Source organism: Mirounga angustirostris, unplaced genomic scaffold (genome assembly GCF_029215605.1).
Source record: "Mirounga angustirostris isolate CCGP_5_RB_7025 unplaced genomic scaffold, mMirAng1.0.hap1 SCAF_1, whole genome shotgun sequence".
Lineage (NCBI taxonomy): Eukaryota > Metazoa > Chordata > Mammalia > Carnivora > Phocidae > Mirounga > Mirounga angustirostris.
The window spans coordinates 180,500,887-180,515,549 of NW_026991709.1; the positions used below are offsets into that span (position 1 = coordinate 180,500,887).

Below are 14,663 nucleotides of genomic sequence, written 5' to 3' on the forward strand. Positions count from 1 at the left end.
CTTCACATTTTATTCCAGGCTTAAGTGGGCATTGGGCCACGAATATTTATTCATATTAAACCCAATTGTCTAGGTATGAGCTGCTTTGCAGGCTCAACATATCAAACAGTTTTTTAGAAAAAGCACTTTAAACCTTCTTGGATTTTTGCAAAAACCTGTTGTTCAACAGCCTCTTTGCAAAGAAGCAAAATGAAACATGCACGTCTGTGTCCTTGTGGAGAAAGGAAACTGTCTTTACTTTTCTTTAAAATGCTATTTTTATAATAATAATGTAAATTTCAAATTGTCCTTGAGATTAGGGTCTAAATTGCTAACAATTGTTTAAAACATCTCCCCATGCTTTAGTACCTATCCTATGTGGTTTCACAAAATAGCACATTTATCATCATCAACATAAATCTCATTAAAAACACACATTAGGCACCCATCTGTACTGTCCTGGGAAATGTAGTCCAGCCAGGCGTGCCCGGGAAGGAGAAGAGAACCATGTGGTGAACCCCCAGGTGGTCTTTACCATAGCCTCCATCTCAAAGGATTTTGGGAAAAAGAAAACCAACAGTGTAAGTATGGGGAGTCCTTTAGAAGTCACTATCAAGATTGATTTTAATCCTGCAAGAATTCCATCTCTTAAATGTCTAGATTTCCCCCCAGTGTTACTGAGATAAACATTACGTCAGTTTACAGTGTACAATGTGAGGATTTGATAAATAAATATCTAGATTTCCCCCCTTTGTTTGTAGGAAGTTTTCACTATTCAGTTGATTTCCTAATTTTATTTTCAAAAAAATATTTGACTGAGGTCCACATTTCACTGTTTTAGGCTTAGAGTTACCATTGTCATACAAGAGTGTCCTTCAGCTATAACTGATGCTGTCAGATTTACTGCACTGAATGCCATTTTAAATAAATGCTAAAATACAATATTAACTGTCTGTGAGCAAATACTCTACTACAATATGTGAACTACCTAATATTTTCTTATCGTCCTAAAAAGTGCGAATTAAATTATAATATAATGAGAAACTAGCGGTTTGTAGTAATTCCGAATGCAGCAAATCTTCACCAGTGCGTGAAAATTTTCAGTGACTGTGAAGAACAGTGGAATGATTTGAGCCTTGAAGCTTTCTCCCAGCTACCAAAAAAGGACCCAAAACAAACAAGCATAGCTAAGCGTTTCATCCTGGAAGCGGCTTATTGAATTAATAAGACAAGTCAATTAATGTAATGCTCTGTTGCTTTGGGATAAAACACCATACTGGAAAAATGGGGAGCTGTTTACCATATTAGGATCAAGCAACCAGGAAGGTTCTGAAAAAAACATCCTCCTCTCTCCAAGTCTTAGAGAAGAACTTGACACATGGCTTCTGTCATGGACTGAAACGTGTTCTCCCCCAATTCATCTGTTAAAGGACTAGCCCCCAGTGTGACTGCATTTGCAGACAGGGCCTATAAGGAGTAAGAGTTGGGCCCTGATCTCATGGGATTAACATCCTTATAAGAAGAGACACCGGCAAGCTCACTCTCTTTCTTTACAGCAAGAGAACACCATGAGAAGGTGGCCATCTACTAGCTATGAGGTGGACTCTTGCCAGAAATCCAGTTGGTAGTAGCTTGATCTTGGACTTCCAGCCTCCAGAACTGTAAGAAAACACATTTCTTTTATTTAGGCCACTTGGTCTGTGGGGTTTTGTTATGGCAGCCAAAGCAGAGCAACACAGCTTCCACAGATATCCTGTGTAGCAGTCTGGAGAGGACTGCTGGTAAAGACCACCTGGGGGTTCACCACATGGCTCTCTTCTCCTTCCCAGGCACGCCTGGCTGGACTACATTTCCCAGTGTCCCTTGCAGGTAGGTGGGGCTGGACTACATTTCCCAGCGTCCCTTGCAGGTAGGTGGGGCCATAAACTGGATTTCTACTTAATGGAACCTGGGCTGTTTTATTTTATACCACTTTCAGGGTTGTTCCTTAACAATACTAGAATGGTTCTCTGTGCTTGCTCTCTTCCGTCTCTGCTGATGGGAAGCAGAGGCTCAAATGGATTTTCCCATGGGCCCAGAAATGCAAAGACTCTCAGGTATTTTCAGCCTTGAGTCCATGAACCCTGGCCCATGGATAAAATTCAAGGAGAACACGATTTTGGTGAGAAAAACACTGTTCTCTATTTCCACGAAACTCTGCTTGGTTAGAGAAAGATTACATCTCTATTTTCACTTAAATTTAGCATTTTCTTCTGTTATGAATGTAGGCAAATAACTATAGTGGGTGAAGTACTTCCTATAACTTTATCACCTAGGGAAATCATAGATATTTCATGTCACATTATAGTTGCAGATATTTCAAAATATTTTACATTTAACACCTTTTAAAATTATGATAATTATTAAACCAGCTGCTAGATTTTATTATTTAATGCCTTAATAAAGCACATATACTACTATACCACATTGAAGAATATTTTGATTACTGAATTTCAATATAATTTTCTTTAAATCCTATATGTTGTATTTTATGCATTTGAAAACTATTATCCTGAAAAAGGGTTGACAGACTTCGCCAGACTGCCCAAAGGATCCAGGGCACAAAAAGGTTAAGAATCTCAGTACCCCATGGAAGGAACCTGTGACACGAAGAGGGAATAAGTATTTGTTGTGTTAACTCACTGAGACTTTGAAATTGCTTGTTATATTTGTTAATCTTTGCAAATAAAAGGGTCTACACCCTCCAAGACATGGGTCAGCAAAGGTTTTCTGTAAAGGGTCAGATAGTAAATATTTTGGACTCTGTACGCCATTGTAGAGTAAAAGTTACCACAGACTATATATGAGTGAACAGTCATGGGTAGATTCCCATAAAACTTTATTTATAGGCCCTGGAATTTGAATTTCTTATCATTTTGATATGTCATTAATATTATTCTTTTTTTTTTAAAGATTTTATTTATTTATTTGACAGAGAGAGACACAGCGAGAGAGGGAACACAAGCAGGGGGAGTGGGAGAGGGAGAAGCAGGCTTCCTGCTGAGCAGGGAGCCCGATGTGGGGCTCGATCCCAGGACCCTGGGACGATGACCTGAGCCGAAGGCAGACACTTAATGACTGAGCCACTCAAGCACCCCTCATTAATATTATTCTTTAAAATTCTTTTCAGCCATTTAAATATGTAAAAACTATTTTTAGTTCACAGGCTAGACAAAAGCAGACATTGAACTAAGTTTGCCACCCCCTGATCTAAGATATCCATTAGGTGGTACTTCTGCAAGGATCGGGGAGGGTAATTGTGTTAACTGTTCAACTTGCTGGATGACTCAATGCAACATTGTATCCCTTATTGGACATATCACTGAATGGCCATCTGAAGCAATTCTTCATTGTTTACTCTTTGTAAATCTAAGTATCATTCTAATAACACGTATGTCCTTAATGTCAAGATTAGTGGTTCCTCAGCCTGGCTGTGCCTTAGAATAACATGGAGAGCATTAAAAAACAAAAGACATCAAGGCCTTGGGGTCACACTGGACCCATTAAGTCAGAATCTCTGGGTTCTGAGAGTGTGCACCAGCATTCTCACAAAGCTCCCAGATGATGTCATGCACAGTGAGGGAGGGAACCCTGCTACGTGCAGTGAAGTTGGAGATGAGCATTTCCTGCCTTCCACGATGGGGGGCTTGAATGAAAATCAAGATTTCTTCTTTTGTGTGTGTGTTAATCAACTGTTTATTTTATTTACTTATTTTTTATTATGTTATGTTAGTCACCATACAGTACATCAGTAGTTTTTGATGTAGTGTTCCATGATTCATTGTTTGCATATAACATTTCCTTCTCCAGGGTCTTGGTCTTCACTTTGTTTCATTTTTCTTAGGTTGAAAATGGCACATATCATTTTGGCCACATAAATATACAACATCTCCTGTCTTCTGGTACATACCATGTCATCAGAGCAGTGTTGGTTCCAAATATGATTGAATGGGCACAGCCTTTTGCCTGGAGTTTGAAAACTGGTAGTTTAAGGAATGGTTTTGGCCATTTGGTTCTTATTCATTTTTTCTGACTTTTACCTTTCTTTGTTTTTGTTTCCTCTCAGCCTCTCTGCCTCCATCCCTCTCTCTTTCCCTCATTCCCATTCCTCTTCCCTTCTAACATATATTTATTGAGACCTACTATGTACTTGATGAATACTTTTCTGGATGCCATGAGATTTGTTTTGGTTTTCCTCTGCATTGTCCTGAAATTTTTCAATTATTTTCCAACATTTAAAAATAGGGAGATTTCACCAGATCATTAGAGAAGATAGAGACACTGGACATTTCCATGTGGTGACAGTTAGGTATGGCTTAGTACAGGGGTCCCTTTACATTGGTGGGGTGGGAGGGGGCCAGGCCCCTCCTGCTGAACTATAATCTCACCACTTCCAAACGTCTTATAACACTCGTATGTCTCTCATGTAACTGAGAGTTTTCACCCTGTAGGCCTTTGAGCTATGATCTCCAACTGGAGCCACTGTTTTAGAAAAATATTCCATAACCTCACCTTACTCTCACACCTGCCACTAAGTATTAAATTCTCACATGAAAACAAAATATTCTGACCTCATCTATATCAGAGGTCTGCAACCTATGGGTCATATACCAAATCTAGCCTGTTGCTTATTTCTGTATATAACTTCATAAATAAATTATAACAGAATACAGCCCTGTCCATTTGTTTATGTATTGTCTGTGTTTTCTTTCAAATGGTGATGGCAGAGTTTGGTAGTTTCCTACAAAGTCTAGAACAATTACTGTTTGACCCTCTACAGAAAAAAAGTTTGCTAACCTGTGATTTAGCTACTTGGTATAAGAAACTTGTATATCTAGACATCTGTTAAAACCAGACTGATTTCATTTTTAGCTTTTCATTCAGAGGTTTCATATTATTGTGGCATCTACTTACTTCCACGTAGTCCACTAAGCAACTTGGAGGGCCTTGCCTTTCTATTAGAACACAGCAATTTGAGTAACATAGAACGAACATGGAGAGATGTTACTAGCATCTGTGGTTGTTCTTTCACTGAAAAACTTTGCTTTCAAATTAATTTAAGTCACACTCACTTGTTTTTCAGTCAACTGTTGAAAGAGTCATTAAGAAAATTTTATTTCGGGCGCCTGGGTGGCTCAGTTGGTTAAGCGACTGCCTTCGGCTCGGGTCATGATCCTGGAGTCCCGGGATCGAGTCCCGCATCGGGCTCCCTGCTCGGCAGGGAGTCTGCTTCTCTCTCTGACCCTCCCCCCTCTCATGCTCTCTGTCTCATTCTCTCTCTCAAATAAATAAATAAAATTAAAAAAAAAAGAAAATTTTATTTCATCTTATTATCTAGGAGAACAAAGTCATTGCCTGACTTTTCAGCAAATTCCCATTTACTCCCAACCTGTGATGGAGGAAAACACTACTGGTTGGGTACCCTTAGACCATTAGACCATTTTAAACACTACAGTTGCAGCTAATTTCCTTGACACATGTTTAAGATATTATGCTTATGTTAGGTCTCCAGTCAGCAGGAAAATGATCCAGTTTACTGGGTGAGAGCACAGTGCTTGACAGTAGCAAGATACCTATCACAGGACTTCATCTTTTCCCAGGAAAAGCTAGTACAACCTGAAATTCTTTTTTTTTTTTTAAGTTTATTCTTTTAACTCCAGCTTCTCCCTACCCCTGCTTGACCAAGAAAGACTTGTTAAAATAAGATTCGTTCTCTACAAAGTGCTTATGTGGCAATAATTTCTCAATCTTCCTCCATCCTGGGAAGTGGACTTTCTGATGTATCTCATGGACTGTGATTCTCATCAAGAGAAAATATAACATGCTATCATCTACCATGTTGGCCCATAGCATGAAAATGTTCTGTGGGAAGAGGTAACTGTCGGTTTAATCACACATTTATGTCTTCAAGTATCTTAGAAGGTGTCTAAGATTATTCTCAAGACTGTGATGGGAACAATCCTAACAAGGATAATATGGTCAGCTTTATTAAGATATGTGTTAAGAGCCCTGAAATCAGATCTGATATATCATCATAGCTCTACCATCAAGAAGCCCTGGTGACCTTAGCAGAATTTCATTTATCTGGGCTGTGTGTCTTCTACTATTCAACATGGTTACCACCAGGTGCTGTCTGAGAGCCCACCCCCAACATTACTATGACTGTGGACGAGTCCAAATGAGAGAAATGAGAGAAAGAGTGTAGCGCTTTGTAAAGCACTCTACAAAGGGAAGGAGCTCTTAATCTGCTGCTCCAGAAGCTCTTGGAATTCCTACTGAAACTCCTTTCTGGTTTGCCTTTACAAGTCCCTAAAAAGACATCGGTAAGTTTCAAATGGCCAAAGAGGGGGCAATTTGAGCTTCAGTAAGGATAATACATGCAAAGAATTAAAAGACATCAAATATTTGACTTCCACAAAGTCAAAATGATACCAAAAAATGCACTGGTCACTTCGGAGGATGCTGGCAAAACATCTCAATATTTGAAAGCTGACAAACAAAGAGAATCAACCATTTATCATGCCTTCTTATGAAATCTGTACCTCTAGATAGTGATGAAGAAAAATTCCTTTTTAGACAAGTATTCTAGTTAATAAAGAAGGAATAATAGAATTAAAAATATCACTATTTGTAACTGCTAAGAAATTAAGGAATGAGTAGTGATCATCAGTGGCTAGTAATCAATCATTGATGATCAATGACATCACAAAAAGAGGCAACCAGACATTATGTGCCTCCTGATGAAAGTAGACATCCTTGCTGAAGAAGTCTTACCTGAACAAAGAAAGAATAAAAAAATACAATGTGAATCTGATCCAGCCTCTTGATGTAATTTCTAACTTACAGGAAATTCAAGGGACATGGTCATTTTAAACAATACTATGGAGATGTAGTCCACAAAGTGAAGAAGATTTGGGAAGATTCTACAGGACAGAGGCAATCCACTGTTTAAAATTTTCTTTCGGGAAAAAAAAAGCAAGACAGAAGGGAAAACTACAAGACTTAGGAAAGATATCAATCTGCTGTTATTTATGGAACTCACATCCATATTTGGATCCTGACTCAAGCAATTTTCTAAAAAATTATAAGACAGTCAGGAAAGCACAGGTAACACTGATTTGGCATTTGGTGATATTAATGATTCATTGTTAATTATTTATTAGTTTTGATAATCATATTGTGATTATGTTTTTTAAAAGATGCCTTATCTTTTACGGTCTGATATATTTATGGATGAGATAATAATGAGTTGCTTCAAAATAATCTGGGGTGGGGGGTGTTGGTGGGCATGTGGCTAAAAAAAAGATGGGCTATGTATTAGTATTTGTTCAAGCTAGCTTATGGGTAAACAAGTTTTCACTATACTGTTCTATCTATTTTTGCTTATGCTTGAAATTTTCTATAATAAAAAGTTAAAAAAGAAAAAAAAACTTGCTCCAGCATGCAACAAGTAATGGACCTCCACATCCTCATGCATGTTCAGGGACTGTGGCCTTAGAGCGGGCAGTTCTCAGAGCAGACAGAGTAGGGGGAGGGCCTCAAAGACTCACTTTTCTATCAAATGCTTATATTAGGTTTTGAGTTACCAACGCTGAAACCCATAGAACTTCAAAGCCCCCTCTGTAAAATCCATGTCTTACACTTACACATGTCTCAAATGTCACCGAAATCTGTTAAATATCTCAGAAGTTATACAACCAACATAATGACCACTGTTTCCTTTCTAATTGGAAGGCGATCTCCAATAGACTTTTAGCCTAACTTGAGTTTTTCTAAAAATATGTTGGATCTGACCCAAACCTATTATGCTTCTTAGATACAACCTTGAATAAATGTGAACATAAAGCTAGATTTCACTTAATTCAAGGAGATAATTAATTTTATGTTCAGATTAAAACATTTGACAAAAAGTTTTTATTTCCAGTGGTAGAATTTGCCGAGTTCATGTTAGGAAGCCAAATGGAATGAGCCTAAAAAATACAAGGTATGTCTCTAATCCTACTCTGGCATTTCAAAATCCTCTTTGGCATTTAGGACATTTTTGAATAAAATGCCTTCATTTCTCATCTCTTTGAGACTACAGTCAATGTGTGAGCTGAATAATTATTTCATCAAAAATCCCACCTCATAAGAGGCAATGGTTCATGGGAGTCTGCAGAAGGCATGCTCCCAGTGATATCGGCCAGTGACCAGCAGGCTGGGTATTATTTTTGAGAAAGTCTGGTTGCATTGCCCACCTTTTCTATGTTACCCTGGGGGCATATTTTATTTTGAAAAAGACTATAAATAAAAATAAAGTATTTTGAGAATTTCTGACTCTCCTCAAAATCATTAGAGACGTCCTTGTGTGTACCAAAACTTGGTTTAGGAATCACCGACTTAGATCCCGGTTTTAAGCCTCTAGCACTTGGAAGGAGCCAATTCAAGAATAGAAAAACTGAAAAGATTCTTGGCTGCTTTTTGTGATGCCAGCAGCCCATGATGCTGCCTCACCCCTGCAAGCAGTCAGCTACTCAGTTGCACAGTTGAAGCCCTTCCCATGCCTTGAGGCTCTTTTAACTGCTGGGTTAAATGGAGAAAAACAAGCAAGAATAAAAAATCTTTGAGAAACATGAAAAAATCCTAAATAGCTTGGAAGCTTTTTTTGTTTTGTTTTGTTTTTGCTTTTCACCCTCTACCTCAAAGCACCACAGAACTATACAGTTGTTAAACTCCTTCTAAGAAACATATCATTACTGAATCTTAAGAGACGCTGCAAATTCTGAGAAATACCGCACATCTGAATAATTTGTTTTTAGGAAAAAAATCCAAACAGAAACCTGCACACATTTCCCGGGTCACTGGACAGGAGTATATTCTGCCCTGCTATCTTAAAAGTTGGGTGGAATAGGAAGGAGAAGCAGGTGAAAGGACCAACAGATGCAGCTTGAACAGGCATTGAAGTGGTCTCTAAGTGGTGGTAAGTGCTACCAGTCAGATGGAAATCCGGCAAAGCGTGGTGACAAGTATTTATACGTCATAATTATTTTTTCATGCTTTTACAACTGTCATTCTCAGCAAGAGCCATACCTTACCCTCACGGGCCATGTGGAAATTTGTGCAGTGATTTCTTGATTGCCATAGGGGTTGTGGGCTGCTACTCCTATGTGGTGAGCAGGGACAGACGCTAGAAGCCTGACATGCCTGAGATGTTTCTGCTCAGGGCAGAATTATTGTCTCAAAGAATTATTAATGTCGCAGTGAACATTAGTGTAAGTGAAAATTCTGTTTTAAGTGATCTGAGCACGGAAGTAAACTCAGATATAAAAAGAGAAATTTTTGCATGCTTTTGAAACCTGAGGCATAATTAACATTCCATAAAATTCAACCTTTTAAAGATTTTTAAAAAATTTATTTATTTATTTTGAGAGAGAGAAAGCACAAGCAGGGGAAGCGGCAGAGGGAGAGGGAGAAGCAGGTCCCCACTGAGCAGGGAGCCCAATGTAGGGCTCGATCCCAGGACCCCTGGATCACGACCTGAGCCAAAGGCAAGATGCTTAACTGACTGAGTCACTCAGGAGCCCCAAAATTCACCCTTTTAAAGCAGTGTACAAGTCAATGGTTTTTAGTATATTCAAAAGCTTGTGTATCTAGACGACAGTTACACTTGTGGTGATTGGAGCATAATATTTAGAGATGTTGAATCACTATGTTGTATACGTGAAACTAATGTAACATTGTGTGTCCACTATGCTAAAAAAAAAAAAAAAAAGGAAGAAAGAAAAGAGAAAGGTTGCGTATTGCACTATCTAGTTCCAGACAATTTTCATCAGCCCCAAACAACCAACTAGCCATCACTCTCCCCTCCCCCTTCCCTCCAGCCCATGGAAACCAACCAACCTCCTTTCTGTCTCTAGAGACTTGTCTACTCCGGACATTTCATATAAATAGAATCATAGGATACGTGACCTTTGGTGTCTGGTTTCTTTGATTTAGCACAGTGTTTTCAAAGTTCACCCATGTTGGAACATATATCAGCACTATATTCCTTTTTATGGTTCAATGATATTCTGTTGTATAGATGAGCCACGTTTTGTTTTATCCATTCATCAAGTGATGGACATCTGTGCGGGCATGATTTTGATATACACTAAAATTATTCAGGAGTGTAACTGACATGTACATGGGGAAAGATTGTCCTGGTTTGTTCTGAACTTGACCAAGAATTAGTTACCATTTTAGAAAAATCATATTAGTAATAGGAACATGGATTATGGATTTGAATCAGCAACAAACCCATTTGCTTCAGTTTTTATTTACAGATGTCACATTCTTGACTTTATGTAAATACACCTTTTCTATTATTTCGTCTGTATTTTAAAATATTTGTACACACACACTTTTGCTTAGTCTGTAATTTAAAATATAATACATCAACAGTATCTGAATAAATTTTACTTCTCTTAAATCCAAATTTAGTCATTATAAATGTGTTCAAATCTTTAGAATTTCATTATGTCTTCTAACATTATGTTTCAGAGCACTTACAGATTAAAATAAATATTATTTTATTATAAGTCAATTTTCTTGTAGTTCTCTTTTATATTATACTTGTGAATTACATTAATTTTTTGGAATTACATGTATAGGGAAGTTATATTATTCATGAATTTCATTTCAGGAGGCTTAGATGATGTCTGAAGGGGGCATTGGATCTTGCAGGGTTGACAGTCATTGTATTAGGGCAAAATTATAAAGAGATTATTTTGTAGGGTGATGTCCCTCAGGCATAAGCCCCACAATTCTTTGATGGCATTTGCATGCATGCCGTATTATTCAGCACTTTGGGGTATTTGGGGTTGTTGGACCCTGGGTAAATGTGCCACAATGAAAACTTAATTAACAATGGATGTGGCACCTCTGAGTTAGCACTGACCTTTCCCATTTAGCAATTTTCTTCCAAAAAAACACTTCCTCCCAGAGCAAAGGAATATCTGATGGTCTTTTATTTAGACATTCCTGGAAAGAGCGCTGAGATCATAAGCAGCATGTTAGAATGGGAAAGTGAAATAGAGTTGAGAGACTTTTGTCCAGATAAATTTTCATGTATTGAATATCCCACTACTCATATGTGTTATTGCCTCTGAAATTATGGTATATAATGAGATGATAACTATAATCTGCCAAACCATTGTAAAGGTAGTGGAGACACCCCTGGCTAAAATATTGAGTGACTTGTTCAGTTTTACATCTTCGCACCAATTCCTGCCTTTAACCATTTTGGGTTTTGGCGGATTTGTTTTTGGTCTGCTTCCCCACTATCAAACTTCTGCCTGGTTCATCCTTGCAGTTGAGGTTATACCTGACTGAACTTTTGGCCCATCTCCCTAACAAAGGGCTGCTGGTTTCTTAGAAAATTCCTCCGTCTCCAAGTCATTTCCATCATCACCTCATCATTGCTGTAACCGGCTGGTTAGCGATGGAACAGACTTGCTTGCTAACCGATTGCTTTGAAGAAAATGATGCCTATGAAACTGGGAAGGAGGATCTGTTTTTGCTGGTGAGCAATACCTCGGGGGCAGTTAAGGGACATCTGTACATCCAAACCAAGCAATCTGGATATAGGCCGTGTGAGTTGTTCTTGAGAACGTAAGAATTTCTTGCATCATAAGAATCTGATATTACCAATGATCTCCAATTCCATTTTTACTCTACTGATAAGAAAGCAGACTCAGATTGTCACAAATTCTGAGAAGTATAAGATTGTTTAGGCATGAATCCTCCTACAGAACTCCCAAGAGTTCTCGTCTGTTTGAACACCCTTCACAACAAGCAAATCACTACTTACTGTGAAAAACCTGTTGGGTAAATTGTTCTTATTTTAACTGAAATATATTTAGTTATATATCCACACACTCTGGGACACCTGGGTGGCTCAGTCGGTTAAGCATCTGACTTTGGCTCAGGTCATGATCTCAAGGTCCTGGGATCAGCCCTGCTCAGTGGGGAGTCCAATTATCCTTCTCCTTCTGCTCTTCCCCCCAACTCATGGGTTCTCTCTCTCAAATAAATAAATAAAATCTTAAAAAAAATAAATTCCACACACTCTTTAGAAACTAATTTTATCCCTTTTCTAAATGACAGAACTTCCACTATTTAAATACACCTGTCATTCTTGATCTGTTTATTCTTTCTCACAAATCTAAATAGCATGTCCTTCAACTGTTTCTAACCATCAAAACTGCTTTCCTCTGCCTGCCTATTTGCTTGAACTTGATTTAACCATCCTACATTCTCAATGACCACTTCGACTGCAGACCATCTGCAAGATCGGCCTGCATGCTGTGTCAATACCCTCTTCCACGTGGTTCATAATAAAACAAGGCACAGGACACAGCCAGGACAGAACTCATTTTTCTGCTACTAGGAATATTTCTCCAGGATACAATCATTCCATGAATTAGGAACATTTGAATATGGCTATTCATTGTGGTTATGAGCCCATGTGAATTTTTCCTATCATCCAGCCTTTTCCATAATAGACTAAGATTCAGCAAAGTTTATAAAGGGCCCAGTAGTAAATATTTTAGACTTGCTGATCCATAAGATCTCTGCTGCAGCAACTATTCAACTGCTGTTGTAGCTCAAGTGCAGCTACAGCCAATATGTAAATGTGGCTGTGTTACAATAAAACTTTATTTACAAAAACAGACAGTGGGACAGATTTACTCTAGGGCCATAGTTTGCCAATTCTTGGCCAAGAACTCATACCTTGCTGAAGTCTGGACATACTATGTTCATCAATGTCTTAAAATCTTTCAGACTAGTTAAAGAAAACAGGCCAGTGAAAAAGGTGCCTGGCATGACTTTTTTCCTGGTGAATGCAAGTTGGCTCCTGGTGATCACTGCTTGCCTAATTATTCACAGAAATCCCTTAAATCATCTACTGCATAATCTTGCCCTGGGCTAGCCTCAGGGTCACTGGTCTATACTTTTAAGAATTCGCTTCTTCTTTTCAACAACTGTAGCTATACTTAACCAATACTAGACTTCGGGTGCCTCTCTTAGATACCTCAAAATTCCCTGTCAGTACTGTGGTCATTTTTTGATAGTTTGGTGATTTGAAGCTTTGTGATTTCTTTCACAGAGGTGGTAATATGCTGGAGCCAGCTCTCATTGGCTGTGGGAGTCAATGGTGCACATCTCTTCCCTACTTCACATTGGCAGCTTGAAATCAGCTGTGGTGGGAGTATTTACACTAAAGGAATCAATAAATTGTACAAAGCAGAGCTATCCCCCTCCCCTGATCACTGCTTGAACCATTTGGACCACTGAGGAGAGCTAGAGGCTATCCTGAGTTTACTTCTTTCTGAACAATATTCCTTTCAGATGTTTTTAGGCAGGAGATAGTTTTCATTAACATAGGAAAAAGAAAAGAGAAATAAAACAGTTGCTTGGGAAAAACCTGACTTCTCTATCACCTGTACATTCCTGGCTTTAGGCAGATTTGTCCTACTTGCTTTGAACATAGATGCTTTTTAGGATGACCTTACTATTTCTGGAAGTCAATTTTAGTCTTTAATTCATTTAGCCTTCATAATGATACTGTTAGAGGTCTCTGTCATTCTTATACAGTCTTTCCTGATTATGTGACTTTCCTAGATCTTTCACTTATGCCCTTTAAATTTCCACACTGGTCCTTTAGGCCACCATTTTCTCCTATTGGGATGATTTGGTATTGTCTACACAGAATGTCATTTCTGAGAACCGCTTCAAGAGTGTTAATGATTCCCTAAATGAGGACTAGAGATTAGGGTTCTTCGCTACATTTTCTAGAATGCCATACTAGTTTTACCATTTGGTGAAAGAAGATACTAGGATTAGAGACAAATTTGAAATTGTCTCATTAGAGAAATTTTGCTCTAACTACTCTGCTTTGACAACAAACTAAAAGAGACTTTCTCTCAGGCTTACAAACACACAGAAGTCCCCCGTGGCTAAGGCCTTCGCCTATACTAATCTGTCCACCTGCAACACCCACCCTGCTCACCCTCACTCCCCATTTGGCTCTCTGCATGGCTGTTTCCTGCTACCCTCTAGTTCTTAGACTAAATTCCACCTCCTCCAAGAGACACTCCCCTCTTATCCTTCCACAAGCTCATGTTTCTCTCCCATTATTTACTTTTGTGGCTCTTTTTGTATTTATCATGATTTATAATTACTTATTCACTGTTTTTTGTCTGTTTCCCCTAGAATAATGTAAAATCTGAAATTATCTCCAGTATCTAGTACTGTGCGTGACATGTAGTAACTACTCAACAGGTACTTGGTAATCGAATGAACGAGTGAATGAATGAATGAAAGCAGTATCTACCAGTGTGGTAGCTATAAGAGTGGACAATGAAAGGTCATACCTCTGTCGTAACAAGAGTCACATAAGAATCTGCTAGGACAATAGCCTGAATGACAAGAGGCTGGATGTGGGAAAAAAGTAGCTAGGTAATGACACTGTGTGCAGTTGCTGAAAATTGTCTTACACAGCAGATAGATCAGGTCATCAGTGCTTCAAGTTCTGGATGAACATTCTGGACACCAGCAAGGTGCCTTCTCCAACATGCATTACTTGCTTGTGCCAACACCAATGCTTGAATGTAAGTTATACTGGC

General features: G+C 38.6%; 1 protein-coding gene across 2 annotated transcripts in view; it reads right to left on the bottom strand.

The window, feature by feature from the left end:
• TAFA1 (TAFA chemokine like family member 1) overlaps positions 1 to 14,663 on the bottom strand; it is a 574,680-nt gene that overhangs the window by 43,871 nt on the left and 516,146 nt on the right. The gene's annotated exons all lie outside the window — the stretch shown is intronic.